Source organism: Balaenoptera borealis, assembly GCF_965194805.1.
Source record: "Balaenoptera borealis genome assembly, chromosome: 19".
Classification (NCBI taxonomy): Eukaryota; Metazoa; Chordata; class Mammalia; order Artiodactyla; family Balaenopteridae; genus Balaenoptera; species Balaenoptera borealis.
Genome location: NC_138878.1, coordinates 44,802,877 through 44,808,876, shown reverse-complemented (window position 1 = coordinate 44,808,876; position 6,000 = coordinate 44,802,877).

Here is a 6,000-nt window from a genome sequence, read left to right as displayed (position 1 = left end):
CAGTCATGTTCCCGGTCCACAGGGTTCCAGAATCAAACCAATGTCAATTTCCCAGGCCATGCGTTTCAAGTATCAGGTCGCAGTCATGTTTCCAGAGCACAGGGTTCAACAATCAAACCTCAGTCATGTTGCCAGTCCACAGATTTCTGCCATCAAACCTCAGTCAAGTTCCCAGGCCACAGATTTCCAGAATCAAACCTCAGTCATATTCCCAGGCCACAGTTTTCCAGAATCACGTCTCAGGCATGTTCCCTGGCCAAAGGGATCCAGAATCAAACCTCAGTCATGTTGCCAGGCCATAGGGTACCACCATCAAACCTCAGTCATATTCCCAGACCACAGGTTTCCACAATCAAACCGATTTCATGTTCCCAGGCAACAGGGTACCAGAATCCAAAGTGATGTCATGTTCCCAGGCCCCAGGATTCCTCAATCTAACATCAGTCATGTTCACAGGCCAATGGTTTCCAAAATCAAACCACAGTCATATTCCCAGGCCACATGGTTCCAGAATCAAACCTCAGTCATGTTCCCAGTCCACAGGATTCCAGAACCAAGCTTTCAGTCAGGTTCCCAGGGCACAGTATTCCATAATCTAAACAGATGTCATGTTCCCAGGCCGCAGGATTCCAGAATCAAGCCTCAGTCATGTTCCCAGGCCACAGGGTTCCAGAATCAAACCAATGTCAAATTCCTAGGCCATGGGTTTCCAGTACCAAGCCACAGTCATGTTTCCTGGGCACAGGATTCCAGAATCACGCCTCAGTCTTGTTCCTGGCCACAGGGTTCCAGAATCAAACCAATGTCAAGTTCCCAGGCCATGGGTTTCAAGTATCAGGTCTCAGTCATGTTTCCAGGGTACAGGGTTCTACAATCAAACCTCAGTCATGTTGCCAGTCCACAGATTTCTGCCATCAAACCTCAGTCAAGTTCCCAGGCCACAGATTTCCAGAATCAAACTTCAGTCATATTCCCAGGCCACACTTTTCCAGAAACACGCCTCAGTCATGTTCCCAGGCCACAGCGTTCCAGAATCAAGCCAATGTCAAACTCCTAGGCCATGGGTTTCCACTACCAGGCCACAGTCATGTTTCCAGGGCACAGGGTTCTACAATCTAACCTCAGTCATGTTGCCAGTCCACAGGTTTCTGCCATCAAACCTCAGTCAAGTTCCCAGGCCAAAGATTTCCAATATCAAACCTCAGTCATATTCGCAGGACACATGGTTCCAGAATCAAACCTCAGTCATGTTTGCAGGACCCATGATTCTACAATCAGAACACAGTCATGTTCCCAGCACAAAGGTGTCCAGAATCAAACCTCAGTCATGTTCCCAGGGAACAGGGTTCTAGAAACAAACCTCAGTCATGTTGCCAAGCCACAGGTTTCCACCATCAAACCTCAGACATGTTCCCAGGCCACAGGGTTGCAGAATCAAACCGTTCTCATGTTCCCAGGCCACAGGGTTCCAGAATCCACTGATGTCATGTTCCCAGGCCACAGGGTTCGAGAAACAATCCTCAGTAATTTTCGCAGGCTACAGGGTTCCAGAATAAAACCTCAGTCATGTTCCCAGTCCATAGGGTACCAAAACCAAGCCTCAGTCAGATTCCCAGGGCCCAGTATTCCACAATCTAAACAGATGTCATGTTCCCAGGCAACAGGATTCCAGAATCACGCCTCAGTCTTGTTCCTGGCCACAGGGTTCCAGAATCAAACCAATGTCAAATTCCCAGGCCATGGGTTTCAAGTATCAGGTCGCAGTCATGTTTCCAGGGCACAGGGTTCTACAATCAAACCTCAGTAATGTTGCCAGTCCACAGATTTCTGCCATCAAACCTCAGTCAAGTTCCCAGGCCACAGATTTCCAGAATCAAACCTCAGTCATATTCCCAGGCCACAGTTTTCCAGAATCACGCCTCAGTCATGTTCCCTGGCCACAGGGATCCAGAATCAAACCTCAGTCATGTTGCCAGGCCATAGGGTACCACCATCAAACCTCAGTCATATTCCCAGACCACAGGTTTCCACAATCAAACCGATTTCATGTTCCCAGGCAACAGGGTACCAGAATCCAAAGTGATGTCATGTTCCCAGGCCCCAGGATTCCTCAATCTAACATCAGTCATGTTCACAGGCCAATGGTTTCCAAAATCAAACCACAGTCATATTCCCAGGCCACATGGTTCCAGAATCAAACCTCAGTCATGTTCCCAGTCCACAGGATTCCAGAACCAAGCTTTCAGTCAGGTTCCCAGGGCACAGTATTCCATAATCTAAACAGATGTCATGTTCCCAGGCCGCAGGATTCCAGAATCACGCCTCAGTCATGTTCCCAGGCCACAGGGTTCCAGAATCAAACCAATGTCAAATTCCTAGGCCATGGGTTTCCAGTACCAAGCCACAGTCATGTTTCCTGGGCACAGGATTCCAGAATCTCGCCTCAGTCATGTTCCCTGGCCACAGGGTTAAAGAATCAAACCAATGTCAAGTTCCCAAGCCATGGGTTTCAAGTATCAGGTCGCAGTCATGTTTCCAGGGCACAGGGTTCTACAATCAAACCTCAGTCATGTTGCCAGTCCACAGGTTTCTGCCATCAAACCTCAGTCAAGTTCCCAGGCCACAGATTTCCAGAATCAAAGCTCAGTCATATTCCCAGGACACATGGTTCCAGAATCAAACCTCAGTCATGTTCGCAGCCCACAGGATTCCACAATCAAACCACAGTCATGTTCCCAGGAGAAAGGTGTCCAGAAGCAAACCTCAGTCATGTTCCCAGGGAACAGGGTTCCAGAAACAAACCTCAGTCATGTTGCCAGGCCACAGGTTTCCACCATCAAACCTCAGACATATTCCCAAGCCACAGGGTTCCAGAATCAAACCGTTCTCATGTTCCCAGGCCACAGGGTTCCAGAATCCACTGATGACATGTTCCCCGGCCACAGGGTTCCAGAATCCACTGATGTCATGTTCCCAGGCCACAGGATTCCAGAATAAAACCTCAGTCAAGTTCCCTGTCCACAGGGTTCCAGAACCAAGCCTCAGTCAGGTTCCCAGGGCCCAGTATTCCACAATCTAAACAGATGTCATGTTCCCAGGGCACAGCATTCCAGAATCACGCCTCAGTCTTGTTCCTGGCCACAGGGTTCCAGAATCAAACCAATGTCAAGTTCCCAGGCCATGGGTTTCAAGTATCAGGTCTCAGTCATGTTTCCAGGGTACAGGGTTCTACAATCAAACCTCAGTCATGTTGCCAGTCCACAGATTTCTGCCATCAAACCTCAGTCAAGTTCCCAGGCCACAGATTTCCAGAATCAAACTTCAGTCATATTCCCAGGCCACACTTTTCCAGAATCACGCCTCAGTCATGTTCCCAGGCCACAGCGTTCCAGAATCAAACCAATGTCAAACTCCTAGGCCATGGGTTTCCACTACCAGGCCACAGTCATGTTTCCAGGGCACAGGGTTCTACAATCAAACCTCAGTCATGTTGCCAGTCCACAGGTTTCTGCCATCAAACCTCAGTCAAGTTCCCAGGCCAAAGATTTCCAATATCAAACCTCAGTCATATTCGCAGGACACATGGTTCCAGAATCAAACCTCAGTCATGTTTGCAGGACCCATGATTCTACAATCAGAACACAGTCATGTTCCCAGCACAAAGGTGTCCAGAATCAAACCTCAGTCATGTTCCCAGGGAACAGGGTTCCAGAAACAAACCTCAGTCATGTTGCCAAGCCACAGGTTTCCACCATCAAACCTCAGACATGTTCCCAGGCCACAGGGTTCCAGAATCAAACCGTTCTCATGTTCCCAGGCCACTGGGTTCCAGAATCCACTGATGTCATGTTCCCAGGCCACAGGGTTCGAGGAACAATCCTCAGTTATTTTTGCAGGCTACAGGGTTCCAGAATAAAACCTCAGTCATGTTCCCAGTCCACAGGGTACCAAAACCAAGCCTCAGTCAGATTCCCAGGGCCCAGTATTCCACAATCTAAACAGATGTCATGTTCCCAGGCAACAGGATTCCAGAATCACACCTCAGTCTTGTTCCTGGCCACAGGGTTCCAGAATCAAACCAATGTCAAATTCCCAGGCCATGGGTTTCAAGTATCAGGTCGCAGTCATGTTTCCAGGGCACAGGGTTCTACAATCAAACCTCAGTAATGTTGCCAGTCCACAGATTTCTGCCATCAAACCTCAGTCAAGTTCCCAGGCCACAGATTTCCAGAATCAAACCTCAGTCATATTCCCAGGCCACACTTTTCTAGAATCACGCCTAAGTCATGTTACCAGGCCACCGGGTTCCAGAAACAATCCTCAGTTATATTCCCAGGCTACAGGGTTCCAGAATAAAACCTCAGTCATGTTCCCGGTCCACAGGGTTCCAGAATCAAACCAATGTCAATTTCCCAGGCCATGCGTTTCAAGTATCAGGTCGCAGTCATGTTTCCAGAGCACAGGGTTCAACAATCAAACCTCAGTAATGTTGCCAGTCCACAGATTTCTGCCATCAAACCTCAGTCAAGTTCCCAGGCCACAGATTTCCACAATCAAACCTCAGTCATATTCCCAGGCCACAGTTTTCCAGAATCACGTCTCAGTCATGTTCCCTGGCCACAGGGATCCAGAATCAAACCTCAGTCATGTTGCCAGGCCATAGGGTACCACCATCAAACCTCAGTCATATTCCCAGACCACAGGTTTCCACAATCAAACCGATTTCATGTTCCCAGGCAACAGGGTACCAGAATCCAAAGTGATGTCATGTTCCCAGGCCCCAGGATTCCTCAATCTAACATCAGTCATGTTCACAGGCCAATGGTTTCCAAAATCAAACCACAGTCATATTCCCAGGCCACATGGTTCCAGAATCAAACCTCAGTCATGTTCCCAGTCCACAGGATTCCAGAACCAAGCTTTCAGTCAGGTTCCCAGGGCACAGTATTCCATAATCTAAACAGATGTCATGTTCCCAGGCCGCAGGATTCCAGAATCACGCCTCAGTCATGTTCCCAGGCCACAGGGTTCCAGAATCAAACCAATGTCAAATTCCTAGGCCATGGGTTTCCAGTACCAAGCCACAGTCATGTTTCCTGGGCACAGGATTCCAGAATCTCGCCTCAGTCATGTTCCCTGGCCACAGGGTTAAAGAATCAAACCAATGTCAAGTTCCCAAGCCATGGGTTTCAAGTATCAGGTCGCAGTCATGTTTCCAGGGTACAGGGTTCTACAATCAAACCTCAGTCATGTTGCCAGTCCACAGGTTTCTGCCATCAAACCTCAGTCAAGTTCCCAGGCCACAGATTTCCAGAATCAAAGCTCAGTCATATTCCCAGGACACATGGTTCCAGAATCAAACCTCAGTCATGTTCGCAGGCCACAGGATTCCACAATCAAACCACAGTCATGTTCCCAGGAGAAAGGTGTCCAGAAGCAAACCTCAGGCATGTTCCCAGGGAACAGGGTTCCAGAAACAAACCTCAGTCATGTTGCCAGGCCACAGGTTTCCACCATCAAACCTCAGACATATTCCCAAGCCACAGGGTTCCAGAATCAAACCAATGTCAAATTCCCAGGCCACAGGGTTCCAGAATCCACTGATGACATGTTCCCCGGCCACAGGGTTCCAGAATCCACTGATGTCATGTTCCCAGGCCACAGGATTCCAGAATAAAACCTCAGTCAAGTTCCCTGTCCACAGGGTTCCAGAACCAAGCCTCAGTCAGGTTCCCAGGGCCCAGTATTCCACAATCTAAACAGATGTCATGTTCCCAGGGCACAGCATTCCAGAATCACGCCTCAGTCTTGTTCCTGGCCACAGGGTTCCAGAATCAAACCAATGTCAATTTCCCAGGCCATGCGTTTCAAGTATCAGGTCGCAGTCATGTTTCCAGAGCACAGGGTTCAACAATCAAACCTCAGTCATGTTGCCAGTCCACAGATTTCTGCCATCAAACCTCAGTCAAGTTCCCAGGCCACAGATTTCCAGAATCAAAC